Source organism: Bufo bufo, chromosome 5 (genome assembly GCF_905171765.1).
Source record: "Bufo bufo chromosome 5, aBufBuf1.1, whole genome shotgun sequence".
NCBI classification, from domain to species: Eukaryota; Metazoa; Chordata; class Amphibia; order Anura; family Bufonidae; genus Bufo; species Bufo bufo.
Window position 1 is genome coordinate 455,965,594 of NC_053393.1, and position 17,182 is coordinate 455,982,775.

The following is a 17,182-nucleotide window of genomic DNA, read 5'->3' on the forward strand; positions in this document are numbered from 1 at the left end:
TCACCAGATTATTTTTTACTCCAAACAAAACCCAAAACACTTGTGTCTCAAGCTACTTCAAATGATTTTTTGACACTACGTTGAACTATTGGGTAGACACTTCTGTCTTAAGATTGCATTTAGTGATGAGCGAAGTGAGCTTCGGATGCTACATCCAAAGTCTCTTCACTCAAAACTTTGGATTAGTTCTATACAGAGATTCATCTCAGTACAGCATTAAAATGTACGGCGAAGTTAGTTATTTGCGAAGTCGCGCAACACTTTGTTGAATAACTTTGGTACTTGATTTTTATTGTGTAAAACCACTTTAGAACTTGGAACCAAACTCTGCTTTGGTTCTGAGGTACCAGTCGGTACCATAGCCGAGTTCTGTTCCAAGTTTTAAAGTGGTTTTCCACTTTAAAAATCAAGTACCAAAGTTATTCAATGAAGGCTTACGCGACTTTGCAAATAATTAACTTTGCCTCATTGGAGGCCACACATTTTAATGCCGTATGGAGGCAGATCTCCGTACAGGTTTAATCTGAAGTTTTGAGCAAAGCAACTTCGGATGTATCATCCAAAGCTTGCTTCACTCATCACTAGCTGTATTACACAGCCCGATGTGGAAGACGATTGTCAGGAGGGAAGCGTTTATTTCAAGCAGCGATCTCCTCCACAGCATGGAGAGGAGCGATCACTATGTCACTGCTCGTCCTCATGCTGTATAGTGATTTGCCGGAGGCATATCCTTATTAGACACCACAATCTTCCGCCTGAAAACGATAATTTTTTAACACGTCAAAAGATTTGGATTGCCTGAAGATCGAGTGTTTGCTCGTTCATCAGGAAATCAATGGCAGTATTACAATGAGCGTTCATGCAAACGCCTGTTAGCGATTATCTGCCAAAAAATTGGGCAGTGTAATACAAGCTTAAGACTGTTGTGTTGGATGACATCCCGCAGAGGATTGCTTCATTGGTGGCCTCTGCGAGCATGTGCCAAAATCCCACATATAGGGACTTTGGGGTGGGAGGAGGCACCAAAGCTTCTGTACTGGTTGAATAAGCCTTTATAACTGAACGTTGAAGATATAACTTGGAGTTAAATTCAGCACTAGTTGTTTCTGATGTTTTATGGACACCATTACATCCAGTTTCTCCTTGCATTATGATACTGGTTGTGTTCTTTTCAGATGTTACACCTGTTATTACAGACTGCACAGGGAATGCAAAAAATCCTATTTTTATTCTATAGTATTCAAACTATGGGGTTTGGATTCATTTCATTCTCTTGGGAAGGTCTAACTGCCAAATCAGCAAATTATTTTAAGATGACATTGGATAGGAGGCTTAGGAAAAAGTAAATTTGTACTTACATGGATGTAAAAGTATATCTAAATTCCTTGGCTGTTAGTTTTTTTGTGATCTCCAAGCTAACATAGTAAGTACAGCTGTGCTATTCAAGTGTGTGTCAATGTGGATGGCTGTATACAAACATATGTTACAGTACATATCTTCAGGTTACATGTGTTATGTAATATACTGCGGTGTACAGAAGATGTGTAAAGATAAAGATTTTCTTATAGACTGCATAGGGGAGCACTTAACTGGTCCACACAGCACACTATACTCAATACACAATACACGCTATACTCCATAATGTATTGTATACATTGCACAGATTGTGTGAGGAGGTAATATAGCAATTGATTTTGTAAAACAAAAAGGCAACCTTGCAGTGTCTGCAGCAACAACAGAGGTGGAAAAATATTCTGTACAATATCTTCTATTTTTTTAATCACATTGTTAAATTGCATACCCAACACTAAAGTCTTTTAAAGGCTTTCAAATATATAGTTCACTGTCGTAGCCCTGGTGGCCTTCTGTATATACCTGTATTACAGATCTGTGCTGTATGGATCCATAATATGACGTCAACAGTATATGAGTCCATGTGCCTAAAATTTTGTATACAGATGTATGGAGGTTTTCTCATAGACTTCAGAACCTGTGGGTAAAAAATTCCAACATGTTCCAAGTATAACTCAGAAGGGGCTCATTCAGACGACCATATGAATGAGTCCGCATCTGTTCTGCAAATTTGCAGAACGGGTGCGGAAATATTCATTTCAATGGGGCCGCAAAAGATGCAGACAGCATCTGTTGTTCCGCATCTGTTGTTCTGTTCCGTGGCATCCCCAAAAAAATAGAGCATATCCTATTCTTGTCCACAATCCCGAACGAGAATAGGCTTTTCTATAATGGGCCGTCTGTTCTGTTCAGTAAATTGCAGAACGCACACGAGCGGCATCCGTGTTTTGTGGATCCGCAATTTGTGGACCGCAATATAGTAACATAGTTTATAAGGCTGAAAAAAAGACAAACTGTACATCCATCCAGTTCAGCCTGTTATCCTGCAAGTTGATCCAGAGGAAGAAAAAAAAAACATGGAGAGGAAGCCAATTTTCTTCAATTTAGGAGAAAAAAAATTCCTTCCTGTTTTCATGGATCTGTATGTAGCACTTCCTGTTGCTGTATCCAACCAAACCCATGATGCACTTCTCCTTTCTCTGCGTCTGCTCCAGCACCGCCCCTTCCCACCCGGCTAGGTACATAGACACTCCCCTATCACTGCCCCTGTTACTGCCATAACACACCCATGGACATAACATAATAGGAAATAAGAAAAAGCTGCATGGACATGGTCATGTGACCACAGCCCAGAACAGAAGATAGGGGAAGTAAAGGTAAAAGAAATACATTACAAAATTACAGCTATCTTCTTAAATTATTATTTTAAAGAATGTTGATTCAAACTGGAAAACCCCTTTAAGCAAATGGACATTCACATTTGCACAGGATGTTCCTGTTCTGCTGTCTCGATTAGCATTATATCGTAGTACTCTGAGGACTTGCATAAAATAACAAATGAAAAAAGCATTAAGCTGTGTTCACCAAAAGAATGCTAAAAGCAAATATTACACCAAGCAGAGAGAGAGAAACGGGTCTGCTCATCCTGTAGATTTAACCTATTAATAGGGGCGTTAACAGAGTCAAATTCAGCTGCACAGTGGATGTCTATTGACTGGAGAGGATTTAGAAGACCATGTAGGTCTATCATCCATGAACATTGTTGGAGAACAGATATATTAGTAAAATACACTGCTCAAAAAAATAAAGGGAACACAAAAATAACACATACTAGATCTGAGTTAATTAAATATTCTTCTGAAATACTTTGTTCTTTACATAGTTGAATGTGTTGACAACAAAATCACACAAAAATAAAAAAATGGAAATCAAATTTTTCAACCCATGGAGGTCTGGATTTGGAGTCACACTCAAAATTAAAGTGGAAAAACACACTACAGGCTGATCCAACTTTGATGTAATGTCCTTAAAACAAGTCAAAATGAGGCTCAGTAGTGTGTGTGGCCTCCACGTGCCTGTATGACCTCCCTACAACGCCTGTGCATGCTCCTGATGAGGTGGCGGACAGTCTCCTGAAGGATCTCCTCCCAGACCTGGACTAAAGCATCTGCCAACTCCTGGACAGTCTGTGGTGCAACGTGACGTTGGTGGATAGAGCGAGACATGATGTCCCAGATGTGCTCAATTGGATTCAAGTCTGGGGAAGGGGCGGGCCAGTCCATAGCATCAATGCCTTCATCTTGCAGAAACTGCTGACACACTCCAGCCACATGAGGTCTAGCATTGTCTTGCATTAGGAGGAACCCAGGGCCAACCGCACCAGCATATGGTCTCACAAGGGGTCTGAGGATCTCATCTCGGTACCTAATGGCAGTCAGGCTACCTCTGGCGAGCACATGGAGGGCTGTGCAGCCCTCCAAAGAAATGCCACCCCACACCATTACTGACCCAATGCCAAACCGGTCATGCTGGAGGATGTTGCAGGCAGCAGAACATTCTCCACGGCGTCTCCAGACTCTGTCACGTCTGTCACATGTGCTCAGTGTGAACCTGCTTTCATCTGTGAAGAGCACAGGGCGCCAGTGGCGAATTTGCCAATCTTGGTATTCTCTGGCAAATGCCAAACGTCCTGCACGGTGTTGGGCTGTAAGCACAACCCCCACCTGTGGACGTCGGGCCCTCATATCACCCTCATGGAGTCTGTTTCTGACCGTTTGAGCAGACACATGCACATTTGTGGCCTGCTGGAGGTCATTTTGCAGGGCTATGGCAGTGCTCCTCCTGTTCCTCCTTGCACAAAGGCGGAGGTAGCGGTCCTGCTGCTGGGTTGTTGCCCTCCTACGGCCTCCTCCACGTCTCCTGATGTACTGGCCTGTCTCCTGGTAGCGCCTCCATGCTCTGGACACTACGCTGACAGACACAGCTCGCATTGATGTGCCATCCTGGATAAGCTGCACTACCTGAGCCACTTCTGTGGGTTGTAGACTCCGTCTCATGCTACCACTAGAGTGAAAGCACCGCCAGCATTCAAAAGTGACCAAAACATCAGCCAGGAAGCATAGGAACTGAGAAGTGATCTGTGGTCACCATCTGCAGAACCACTCCTTTATTGAGGGTGTCTTGCTAATTGCCTATAATTTTCACCTGTTGTCTATTCCATTTGCACAACAGCATGTGAAATTGATTTTCACTCAGTGTTGCTTCCTAAGTGGACAGTTTGATTTCACAGAAGTGTGATTGACTTGGAGTTACATTGTGTTGTTTAAGTGTTCCCTTTATTTTTTTGAGCAGTGTATATTAAAATGTGTCATACAATACCACCTTGAAAGGGCTCATCATGAGTAGGCACAGTAGACATATGAGTAGCAGACTGTTTTTAGAATGGTTTTAGATAAATTAATTTAATGATGATAACTAGTGATGAGTGAAGCGAACTTCGGATGCTGCATCTGAAGTTGCTTTGTTCAAAACGTCGGATTTATACTGCATGGAGATCCGTCTCTGTACAGTATTATCGTGTATGGGCTACGATGAGCCAGAGTTAGTTATTCGCAAAGTAGTGCAAGACTTTGTTGAATAACTTTGGTAATTGAGGAAAACCACTTTAAAACTTTAAACTGAACTCGGCTTCGGTTCTTACTGTTACCTCGGAACTGAAGCAGAGTTCGGTTTCAAGTTTTAAAATGGTTTTCCACTTTAAAAATCAATTACCGAAGTTATTCACCAAAGTATAGCGCTACTTCGCGAATAACTAACTTCGCTCATCGGAGCCCATACATTTTAATACTGTACAGAGACGAATCTCCGTGCAGTATAAATCCGAAGTTTTGAACGAAGCGACTTCAGATGTAGCATCTGAAGCTCGCTTCACTCATCACTAATCATAATATAGTAATTTGTTAGTAATATGTTTTCATTTACATACATCAGAGAATCAAGGCTATGTGCATGGAGCTTATACAACATCAAACCCCAAGATGCTGTTTCACTGAGCGATCAGTTCGCATCTTTCCTGTGGCATAAAATCACTGTTTGCTGGCAACACTTCCCAATGTGTAAACAGGAATCTGCTCGATGAGGACTAACAATTGCAAAAGTGATCACCCATTTCTATACAGAGAAGATGATTGCTACATGTAAATGAAGTTCAACCCTCTGATAAGCCATCAGGCAATTAGTCGGAGTGTACTGTTCATTCCTAATAACTGCCTGTCAGCTGGCCCATGTAGAAAAAACACTTAAAGGGGTTTTTCAGTTTGCATCAACATCCTTTAAAATAATCATTTATAAGGTAGCATCAATTTTGTAATGTGTTTCTTTTATCTTAATTGCTCCTATCTGCCGTTCTGGGTTGTTGTCACATGATCCTGTCCATGTAGCTCCTTCTTATTTCCTGTGATGTCATATTCATAGGTGTGTTAAAGCAGCAACAGGGGCAGTGATAGGGGAGTGTCTATATAACTATCTGTGTGGGAGGAGCTATAAACTAGCTGGGTGTTGTCAGGGACAGTGCTACTGGTTTACATGGTAAAAATGGATGAGTAGTAGAGATGAGTGAATTTATTGAAATTCATTTTAGGTTTAATTGTAACGAATCAGGAATCAGTCAGAAGATTTGATTTGGGTATGAATAAATTTGACCCAAATGGAAAGTGCTTCAATTGGTCTGAAAATTTGTGTATGACATGCTGAGGTCTTGCTCTTTTTTTATTTAATTTATTTTTTTATTTATTTCTCTCTTTCAAGATCTTTAACACAAACACAACACAGTAATGTCATAGTGACAGTGACATATGAATCTTAAAACATTCCACAAATTGCCCCTTACTAGAGGTGGATGCCTGCATAGATGTTTATACACACTGTAGTATTAGCAGTAGAAATTTATTGTTTGTGGCAAAAAATATACACTACCGGTGATGACGAAAAATACAAACTTTACAACAGGTTTTTGAGAAAAAGGGAATAATTGTGTAACTCTGTACCAGAATATACTCTGTTGGTGAAACAAAGAAATGCTTATTTGTGCACCTATTAATTGTTAAAAATTTGCAACAGGTTTTTGGGGAAAAACAGTACTATTGAGCAACATCTGCAACCAAAATATACCCTGCTGGTGTTGCAGTAAAATATTCTTATTCATACACTTATTAACTGTAGAACTTAGCAACAGGTTTTTGGGAAAAAGGGGCACTTGCGTAACATCTGCAGCAAAATATATACACTAGAAATTAGGAAATTTAAAAAAAATTAGATTCGGCTGCTTCGCCATATTTTTTGAAAAAATTTGGTTAGATCCAAATTTATTTGTGGTGAATAGTGTTAAAAATGGCTTTTCCTGGCTGCAGAGAGCCTTTATAGTGGTGTAGAACACTGTGCCTTGCAGTAACACGCATAGTGAAACAATACTGTTAGTCAGTATGACATGCAGATGACAGGCGTCGCTCTTAGAATCACTGCACACTTCACTTATTTGGGCAGTTACATGGCCAAAACTGACCAAATAATTTAAGTGTAAACTCAGCCTTACGGGTCAATGTTATCGTCAAGAAGAAGCGCACTCCTTTTACGCTGCCGGCAGCTGATTCTACATAGATATCTACAGAACATGCTCTATTAAACGCTTATACAAGTAGAGCCCCCCGACAGAGTGGAGAGGGTTTCAGCAGTAAGTTTGTGTTGATGTCACTGATTACTTTGCCCTTCCTCTGATCCGTCAGAACAATAACCCCCACAAAACATATCCTGTCTGTGGAGCATCCGCCTTCACTCAGTCAGCATTTGATCAGTAATCCATCCGTATTGCTAAAGCCAAAATAAACAGGAGTGGATCCAAAACAGAGATGACATGTGAATGGAATATTTGCATGTCTTCTATGTTTTTTTTACCCAGTCCTGCTTTTGGCTACCAAGTCATAAGCCAATTCTGATGCAAAATAGGGACCATGTCATGCAGGCCTTACAGTTGTTACATAGACAGGATCCATTGTGTGTCTCATTCTTCCTTCCTTCTGACAGATCAGAATGGTCCAAAAAATGATGATGTCAGCCAGGCAGAAAGGCTAAATAGTGGCCCAGTCATGAAGTGGGGAGGGTGGAAACAGCATGAGAAGTCCACCGAGTGGCCCTATGACAGAGTCTGGAGGTGGCAGCAGCATCAGGCGGAGGCCACAGAGTGGTACAATGACAGTGTGGAGGTAGCAGCAGCAGCATCAGGAGGAGGCCACAGGGTGGCACAATCACAGTGTGGAGGTGGCAGCAACATCAGGAAGCCACAGAGTGGCATAATAACATGTGGAGGCAGCAGTAGCATCAGAAGGAAACCACAAGGTAACACAATGACAGTGTGTAGGTGGAAGCAGCAGCATCAACATGAGGAGACCACAGAGTGGCACAATGACAAAGTGTGGAGGAAGTAGCATCAGCAGCATCAGGAGGAGGCCACATGGTGGCTCAATGACAGAGTGTGGAGGTTGCAGCAGCATCATCAAGAGGACACAGAGTGGCACAATGACAGAGTGTGGAGGTGGCGGCAGCAGAATCAGGAGGAAGCCACAGGGTGGCCAATTACAGTGTAGGGGGGGACAGCAGCAGCATCAGGAGGCCACAGAGTGGCGCAATGCCAGAGTGTGGAGATGGTGGCAGCAGCATCAGGATAACATCACATGGTGGCACAAAGACAGTGTGGAGGTGGCAGCAGCAGCATGAGGAGACCACAGAGTGGCAAGGTGACATAGTGTGGAGGTGGCAGCAGCATCAGGAGACCACAGAGTGGCAAGGTGACATAGTGTGGAGGTGGCAGCAGCAGCATCAGGAGACCACAGAGTGGCAAGGTGACATAGTGTGGAGGTGGCAGCAGCAGCATCAGGAGACCACAGAGTGGCAAGGTGACATAGTGTGGAGGTGGCAGCAGCAGCATCAGGAGACCACAGAGTGGCAAGGTGACATAGTGTGGAGGTGGCAGCAGCAGCATCAGGAGACCACAGAGTGGCAAGGTGACATAGTGTAGAGGTGGCAGCAGAAGCATCAGGTGACCACAGAGTCGCAAGGTGACATAGTGTGGATGTGGCAGCAGCAGCATCAGGAGACCACAGAGTGGCAAGGTGACATAGTGTGGAGGTGGCAGCAGCAGCATCAGGAGACCACAGAGTGGCAAGGTGACATAGTGTGGAGGTGGCAGCAGCAGCATCAGGAGACCACAGAGTGGCAAGGTGACATAGTGTAGAGGTGGCAGCAGCATCAGGATACCACAGAGTGGCAAGGTGACATAGTGTGGAGGTGGCAGCAGCATCAGGAGACCACAGAGTGGCAAGGTGACATAGTGTGGAGGTGGCAGCAGCAGCATCAGGAGACCACAGAGTGGCAAGGTGACATAGTGTAGAGGTGGCAGCAGCATCAGGAGACCACAGAGTGGCAAGGTGACATAGTGTGGAGGTGGCAGCAGCATCAGGAGACCACAGAGTGACCCGGTGACAGAGTGGGGAGGTGGATGGCAATACCAGTACCAGCTGACGATGGTGGATGTAAGAAGGAGCACTTGTCATCAGATGTGTGGCATCAGGTGGGTGGCAGCATCAGAATAGTAGCTGAGGCAGGTATCCAGAAGAAATCGGTCTCTTTAGTCAAAGTGTTGGTGTGGCACCATGGATGATCTAGTCTGATGCATCAGGCATTGGTGGGTGAAAATCCTAGCCGATCCACGCCTGATTCATCTTGACAAAGGTCAGTCTCTCCACATTTTAAGTGGACAGGCGAGTTCTTCTTGGAGTAACTATGGCCTCTGCCACACTAAACACCCACTCTGATGCCACACTTCTGGTCTGGCAGGACAGCTTTTCCAGGGCAAACTCTGCCAGTTGCGACCACAAATCCAGTTTGGCTGCCTAGTAGTCCAGCTGATCTTTAATGTGGAGTGGCAGATTGCTGTCCAAGTATGCCACCACCTGCTGGTTCAGGATCTTCTCCAGTTCTAGGTGCTGCTGCTGGTGAGTAGTTTCTTCACTAGGTAGATGAAGAAAGCTGCTCATCAGCAACTCTAGACTCAAGTTGCTGCTGATGGAGCTGGAACTGCTCCTACCCCCCCCCCCACCCTGCCACAGCAGCCATGGCAGAGGAACGTGAGTGCAGAGGACCCCCCCGGTCAGACCTGCGAGAGGATGGACGATGGACGATTCTCATCGCCCTGTAGCTCCTCTGTCTGCTTTTGCTCCTCCTCTCCTGTCAACTCTGTAGAAAAACCACCCATTTCGCTACACATTGTTTGTGCTCTAATGTCCTCCTCCTCTAGTTCAGCCCCCACAGGGCTCATATGGTCGTGAGATCTAGGCACAACGTCTCTAGTCCGCTGACCAGCCAGATTTCCCAGCATCTGTTCCAGGACATGAAGCAGTAAAATTACATTCATCCCGTAGTCCTGGCAACTGACAAATAACGTGGCCTCATCAAAGGACCTGAGGAAATGGCAGGTGTCAGGCAGGAGCTGCTACTGGATGACATCAAAGTTAAACAGGGCAGTACTCCTGTCCACTTGGATCATCAAGAATCGTTTATGGCCTTTCTCTGTTCGTATAGTCGATCCAACATATGGAGAATGGAATTCCAACAGGTCAAAACGTTGGATATCAGCTTATATTGGGTGACGCCGTTCTGCCGCTGCAGCGCAAAGAGGGTGTGTTTTGCGGTGTATGAGTGGCTGAAGTGCATGCAAAGTTTCCTGGCTATTATTAGGATGTCTTTCAGATGGGTGGAAGACTTCAGGAAACGCTTGACAACCAGATTGAACACGTGTACCATGCAGGGCTCTTGGCTCAGCCCTCCTTGACGCAGCGTCGACACCATGTTCTTCCTGTTGTCGGTCACCATGGTTCGGATATTGATTTGAGAAAGCCAGGATTCGATTTCTTGATGAAAGACGTGGAGCTATTCCTCCCCTGTGTGACTCCTTTCACCCTGGCAAACGAGGTGCAGAACAGCGTGACACCGCCGTGCCCTGCACATGTGGTATGCTGAAGGGGCACTGTGAATTGTCTCTGCAGTAGAGGCTGAGGACACGGTGGAGGATGAGGAGGCAGAGGCGTACATTGTCGCTGGACCAACGGCGTGGCAACGTGGAGGCGGAAGCGGCATCACCTGGCCAAGTTGCTGGTATGGCTGTGCAGGAACCACATTCACCCAGTGGGCCATAAAGGACATGTATTGTCCCTGACCATAGTTATAGCTCCACATGTCGGTGCTGCCGTGCACTTTGGCAGAAAACGACAGGCTCAATGACTGGCCCACCTTCAGTTCTACATATTTGTGCAGGACTAGTACTGGCTTTTTGGCAAAGAAATGATGGCTTGGGTCTCTCCACCTCGGCTCGGCACAAGCCATCAGTTCTCTAAAAGGTGCAGAGTCCACCACTTGGAAAGGGAGGGACTGAAGCACCAGCAACTTGGCCAGGAGCACATTCAGCTTCTGCGCCATTGGATGAATGCACGCATATTGTTGTCTCTTGGCAATCGCTTCGGTAATCGATTGCTGACTGAATAACTGACGAGAAGTAGGAGGAGGAGCATGTCCATCAGGATCAGCACATGAAGGGAAGGACAGACAGCTCCCTTCGGCTGAGGTGGTGGAGCCTTGACTGCCTGAAATCGGGTGCATGCCACAGGGTGATGCAGCGGTTGCTGCGGTAGGCTGGACCACCAAATCAGAGCCATGGTTCTCCCAGGCCACTTAATGGTGATGCTGCATATGTTGACACAGGGCCGTGGTGCCAACATTGGCACGCTGGCCACGCTTCACCTTCTGGCCACAGATTCTGCAAATGGCCATGTTCACCTCCTCCGGCAGCTTAACAAAAAACTGCCACAATGCCGAGAAGTTAATTTTAACCACAACACTCCACACTGACTGGCTGCTACCACCGCTGCATCCATGAACCCCTGCACCACTACTTTCTGGACAGGTATGCTCCTGCAAAGCGGGTGGTCAACCCCAGGCACATTTGGCTCCCATCCTCCCACTGCTGCTACCCTACTGACTCCCAGCCACGCTACTGACTTGCTGGCTCCGCCGCTTCCTCACACGCAAGCTGCCACCCTTTTCTCCCGATGATGATGAAGCCCCTTCGTCACCTGGCTCCCAATTCTGATTGGCTACATCATCATCCAATACTGTCTGCACGTCACTGATGTCCTCCTCAACAGTCTCTGAGCCAGGAGCCTGACTGCTCGCAACACCAGCACCCACGCCACTCTCCTCATCACTACTTGCCCGCCTACCAGAGAAAGCGGTGGATGTCACCTGCAGATCTTGGCTGGGCAGTAGCTGCTGACTGTCCTCCAGTAGCTCGTCCTCACTGTATAGCGGAGCTGAGCCAACAGCATATAGTACTTCTCTGGCTGAGGGAACAGTAAAGGACAGAGGCAGGTTGAGGACAGGTGAGGGCGCAGGGCCTGCTCCTGGGCCATGCCAACTAAGGGTTGTGTCTGACGAACCCACCGACTCTTGGCTGGGGGTGTCTGATGTCACTTGTGGCAAAGTGGATGACATTCAAGAACCGCTTGGTTACTGGTCAAGTCACGACCGCTAGATGACACCGGGAGCTCAGGCCTCTTGCTGCGACTCCTGATGCCACGCCCCCTTGCTCTGATGTGACCTGTGCCTGCACCAGAAACATTTAGGCCTCTGCCACTCCCCTGTGCATGGCCTGGCAGTTCTCTATCTGACATACTGTTAGATGAAATAAATAAATAAAAAGGAAATTAAAACACCCCAAAAAATTCTTTAATTTTCTCACTTCACCACACATTGGCTAATAAGCCCCTTTGTTTTCCACTAATACACGCCAAAAAGGCTTTAGAACATATAACTGCACCGCTGAACGGCAAATAGACCCTTATTTTTTTTCCACTTATTAATGCCGCAAAAGGATTTAGAACATACAGTCAGGTCCATAAATATTGGGACATCGACACAATTCTAACATTTTTGGCTCTATACACCACCACAATGGATTTGAAATGAAACAAACAAGATGTGCTTTAACTGCAGACTGTCAGCTTTAATTTGAGGGTATTTACATCCAAATCAGGTGAACGGTGTAGGAATTACAACAGTTTGCATATGTTCCTCCCACTTGTTAAGGGACCAAAAGTAATGGGATAATTGGCTTCTCCATGGCTGTTCCATGGCCAGGTGTGTGTTATTCCCTAATTATCCCAATTATAATGAGCAGATAAAAGGTCCAGAGTTCATTTCAAGTGTGCTATTTGCATTTGGAATCTGTTGCTGTCAACTCTCAAGATGAGATCCAAAGAGCTGTCACTATCAGTGAAGAAAGCCATCATTAGGCTGAAAAAAAAAAAAAAAAAAAACATCAGAGAGATAGCAAAATCATTAGGGGTGGCCAAAAGAACTGTTTGGAACATTCTTAAAAAGAAGGAACGCACTGGTGAGCTCAGCAACAACAAAAGACCCGGAGGACCACGGAAAACAACTGTGGTGGATGACCGAAGAATTATTTCCCTGGTGAAGAAAACACCCTTCACAACAGTTGGCCAGATCAAGAACACTCTACAGGAGGTAGGTCTATGTGTGTCAAAGTCAGCAATCAAGAGAAGACTTCACCAGAGTGAATACAGAGGGTACACCACAAGATGTAAACCATTGGTGAGCCTCAAAAACAGGAAGGCCAGATGAGAGTTTGCCAAACAACATCTAAAAAAGCCTTCACAGTTCTGGAACAACATCCTATGGACAGATGAGACCAAGATCAACTTGTACCAGAGTGATGGGAAGAGAAGAGTATGGAGAAGGAAAGGAACTGCTCATGATTAGAGTTGAGCGAACACCTGGATGTTCGGGTTCGACGAGTTCTGCCGAACTTTCGAAAAATGTTCGGGTTCGGGATCCGAACTCGACCCGAACTTCATCCCGAACCCGAACCCCATAGAAGTCAATGGGGACCCGAACTTTTGGGCACTAAAAAGGCTGTAAAACACACCCGGAAAGGGCTAGAGGGCTGCAAAAGGCAGCAAAATGTAGTTAAATCCCCTGCAAACAAATGTAGATAGGGAAATGATGAGTTAACATAAAATAAATAAAAATTAAACAATATTAATTGGAGTGAGGTCCCATAGCACAGAATCAGGCTTCAAGTCACCCACCAATGGAGAAGGTCACTTACTATTATTTTGACCACAGCACCCAGACAAAGGAGAGAGGTCCCGCAGCAGAGAACCAGGCATCATATCACCCACCACAGGAGTAGGCCACCATTTAGTTACTTTGACCCCTACACCCAGACGGAGGAGAGAGGTTACACAGCAGAGAATCAGGCATTTAGATCACCCACCACAGGAGTAGGCCACCATTGAATCAGACCCCGGTAACCATGTCAGATGGCACAAGCATAAGCTTTATATCAATCAGCACAGGAGAAGGCGACTTTGACAGACTTTGACCCCTACACCCGGACGGAGGAGAGAGGTTTCAAAGCAGAGAATCAGGCATTTAGATCACCCACCACAGGAGTAGGCCCCAATTTAATGGGACCCCGGCAACCATGTCAGATGGCACAACCATCAGCTTCATATCAATCAGCACAGGAGAAGGCGACTTTGAAAGACTTTGACCCCTACACCCAGACGGAGGAGAGAGGTTTCACAGCAGAGAATCAGGCATTTAGATCACCCACCACAGGAGTAGGCCCCCATTGAATCAGACCCTGGCAACCATGTCAGATGGCACAACCATCAGCTTTATATCAATCAGCACAGGAGAAGGCGACTTTGAAAGACTTTGACCCCTACACCCAGATGGAGGAGAGAGGTTTCACAGCAGAGAATCAGGCATCATATCAACCACCACAGGAGAAGCCACCATTTAGTTACTTTGACCCCTGCACCCAGGAAGAGGAGAGAGGCACCACAGCACATATTCTGGCATCATATCAGCCACCACAGGAGAAGCCACCATTGAGTTACTTTGACCCCCGCACCCAGGAAGAGGAGAGAGGCACCACAGCACATATTCTGGCATCATATCAGCCACCACAGGAGAAGCCACCATTGAGTTACTTTGACCCCCGCACCCAGGAAGAGGAGAGAGGCACCACAGCACATATTCTGGCATCATATCAGCCACCACAGGAGAAGCCACCATTGAGTTACTTTGACCCCTGCACCCAGGAAGAGGAGAGAGGCCCCACAGCACATATTCTGGCATCATATCAGCCACCACAGGAAAAGCCACCATTTAGTTACTTTGACCCCTTCACCCAAACAGAGGAGAGAGGTTCCACATCAGAGAATCAGGCATCATATCAACCACCACAGGAGTAGGCCACAATTTAATGGGACCCCCGGCAACCATGTCAGATGGCACAACCATCAGCTTCATATCAATCAGCACAGGAGAAGGCGACTTTGAAAGACTTTGACCCCTACACCCAGACGGAGGAGAGATGTTTCACAGCAGAGAATCAGGCATTTAGATCACCCACCACAGGAGTAGGCCCCCATTGAATCAGACCCTGGCAACCATGTCAGATGGCACAACCATCAGCTTTATATCAATCAGCACAGGAGAAGCCACCATTGAGTTACTTTGACCCCTGCACCCAGGAAGAGGAGAGAGGCCCCACAGCACATATTCTGGCATCATATCAGCCACCACAGGAGAAGCCACCATTGAGTTACTTTGACCCCCGCACCCAGGAAGAGGAGAGAGGCACCACAGCACATATTCAGGCATCATATCACACACCACAGGAGAAGGCCTCTTTCAGTGATTTAGGCCTTTGGACCCAGACAGAGGAGAGAGGCACCACAGCACATATTCTGGCATCATATCAGCCACCACAGGAGAAGCCACCATTTAGTTACTTTGACCCCTGCACCCAGGAAGAGGAGAGAGGCACCACAGCACATATTCTGGCATCATATCAGCCACCACAGGAGAAGCCACCATTGAGTTACTTTGACCCCTGCACCCAGGAAGAGGAGAGAGGCCCCACAGCACATATTCTGGCATCATACTAACCACCACAGGAGAAGCCACCATTGAGTTACTTTGACCCCTGCACCCAGGAAGAGGAGAGAGGCACCACAGCACATATTCTGGCATCATATCAGCCACCACAGGAGAAGCCACCATTGAGTTACTTTGACCCCCGCACCCAGGAAGAGGAGAGAGGCACCACAGCACATATTCTGGCATCATATCAGCCACCACAGGAGAAGCCACCATTGAGTTACTTTGACCCCCGCACCCAGGAAGAGGAGAGAGGCACCACAGCACATATTCAGGCATCATATCACACACCACAGGAGAACGCCTCTTTCAGTGATTTAGGCCTTTGGACCCAGACAGAGGAGAGAGGCACCACAGCACATATTCTGGCATCATATCAGCCACCACAGGAGAAGCCACCATTGAGTTACTTTGACCCCTGCACCCAGGAAGAGGAGAGAGGCCCCACAGCACATATTCTGGCATCATATCAGCCACCACAGGAGAAGCCACCATTTAGTTACTTTGACCCCTGCACCCAGGAAGAGGAGAGAGGCCCCACAGCACATATTCTGGCATCATATCAGCCACCACAGGAGAAGCCACCATTGAGTTACTTTGACCCCTGCACCCAGGAAGAGGAGAGAGGCCCCACAGCACATATTCTGGCATCATACTAACCACCACAGGAGAAGCCACCATTGAGTTACTTTGACCCCTGCACCCAGGAAGAGGAGAGAGGCCCCACAGCACATATTCTGGCATCATATCAGCCACCACAGGAGAAGCCACCATTGAGTTACTTTGACCCCCGCACCCAGGAAGAGGAGAGAGGCACCACAGCACATATTCTGGCATCATATCAGCCACCACAGGAGAAGCCACCATTGAGTTACTTTGACCCCCACACCCAGGAAGAGGAGAGAGGCACCACAGCACATATTCAGGCATCATATCACACACCACAGGAGAAGGCCTCTTTCAGTGATTTAGGCCTTTGGACCCAGACAGAGGAGAGAGGCACCATAGCACATATTCTGGCATCATATCAGCCACCACAGGAGAAGCCACCATTGAGTTACTTTGACCCCTGCACCCAGGAAGAGGAGAGAGGCCCCACAGCACATATTCTGGCATCATATCAGCCACCACAGGAGAAGCCACCATTTAGTTACTTTGACCCCTGCACCCAGGAAGAGGAGAGAGGCACCACAGCACATATTCTGGCATCATATCAGCCACCACAGGAGAAGCCACCATTTAGTTACTTTGACCCCTTCACCCAAACAGAGGAGAGAGGTTCCACATCAGAGAATCAGGCATCATATCAACCACCACAGGAGTAGGCCACAATTTAATGGGACCCCGGCAACCATGTCAGATGGCACAACCATCAGCTTCATATCAATCAGCACAGGAGAAGGCGACTTTGAAAGACTTTGACCCCTACACCCAGACGGAGGAGAGAGGTTTCACAGCAGAGAATCAGGCATTTAGATCACCCACCACAGGAGTAGGCCCCCATTGAATCAGACCCTGGCAACCATGTCAGATGGCACAACCATCAGCTTTATATCAATCAGCACAGGAGAAGCCACCATTGAGTTACTTTGACCCCTGCACCCAGGAAGAGGAGAGAGGCCCCACAGCACATATTCTGGCATCATATCAGCCACCACAGGAGAAGCCACCATTGAGTTACTTTGACCCCCGCACCCAGGAAGAGGAGAGAGGCACCACAGCACATATTCTGGCATCATACTAACCACCA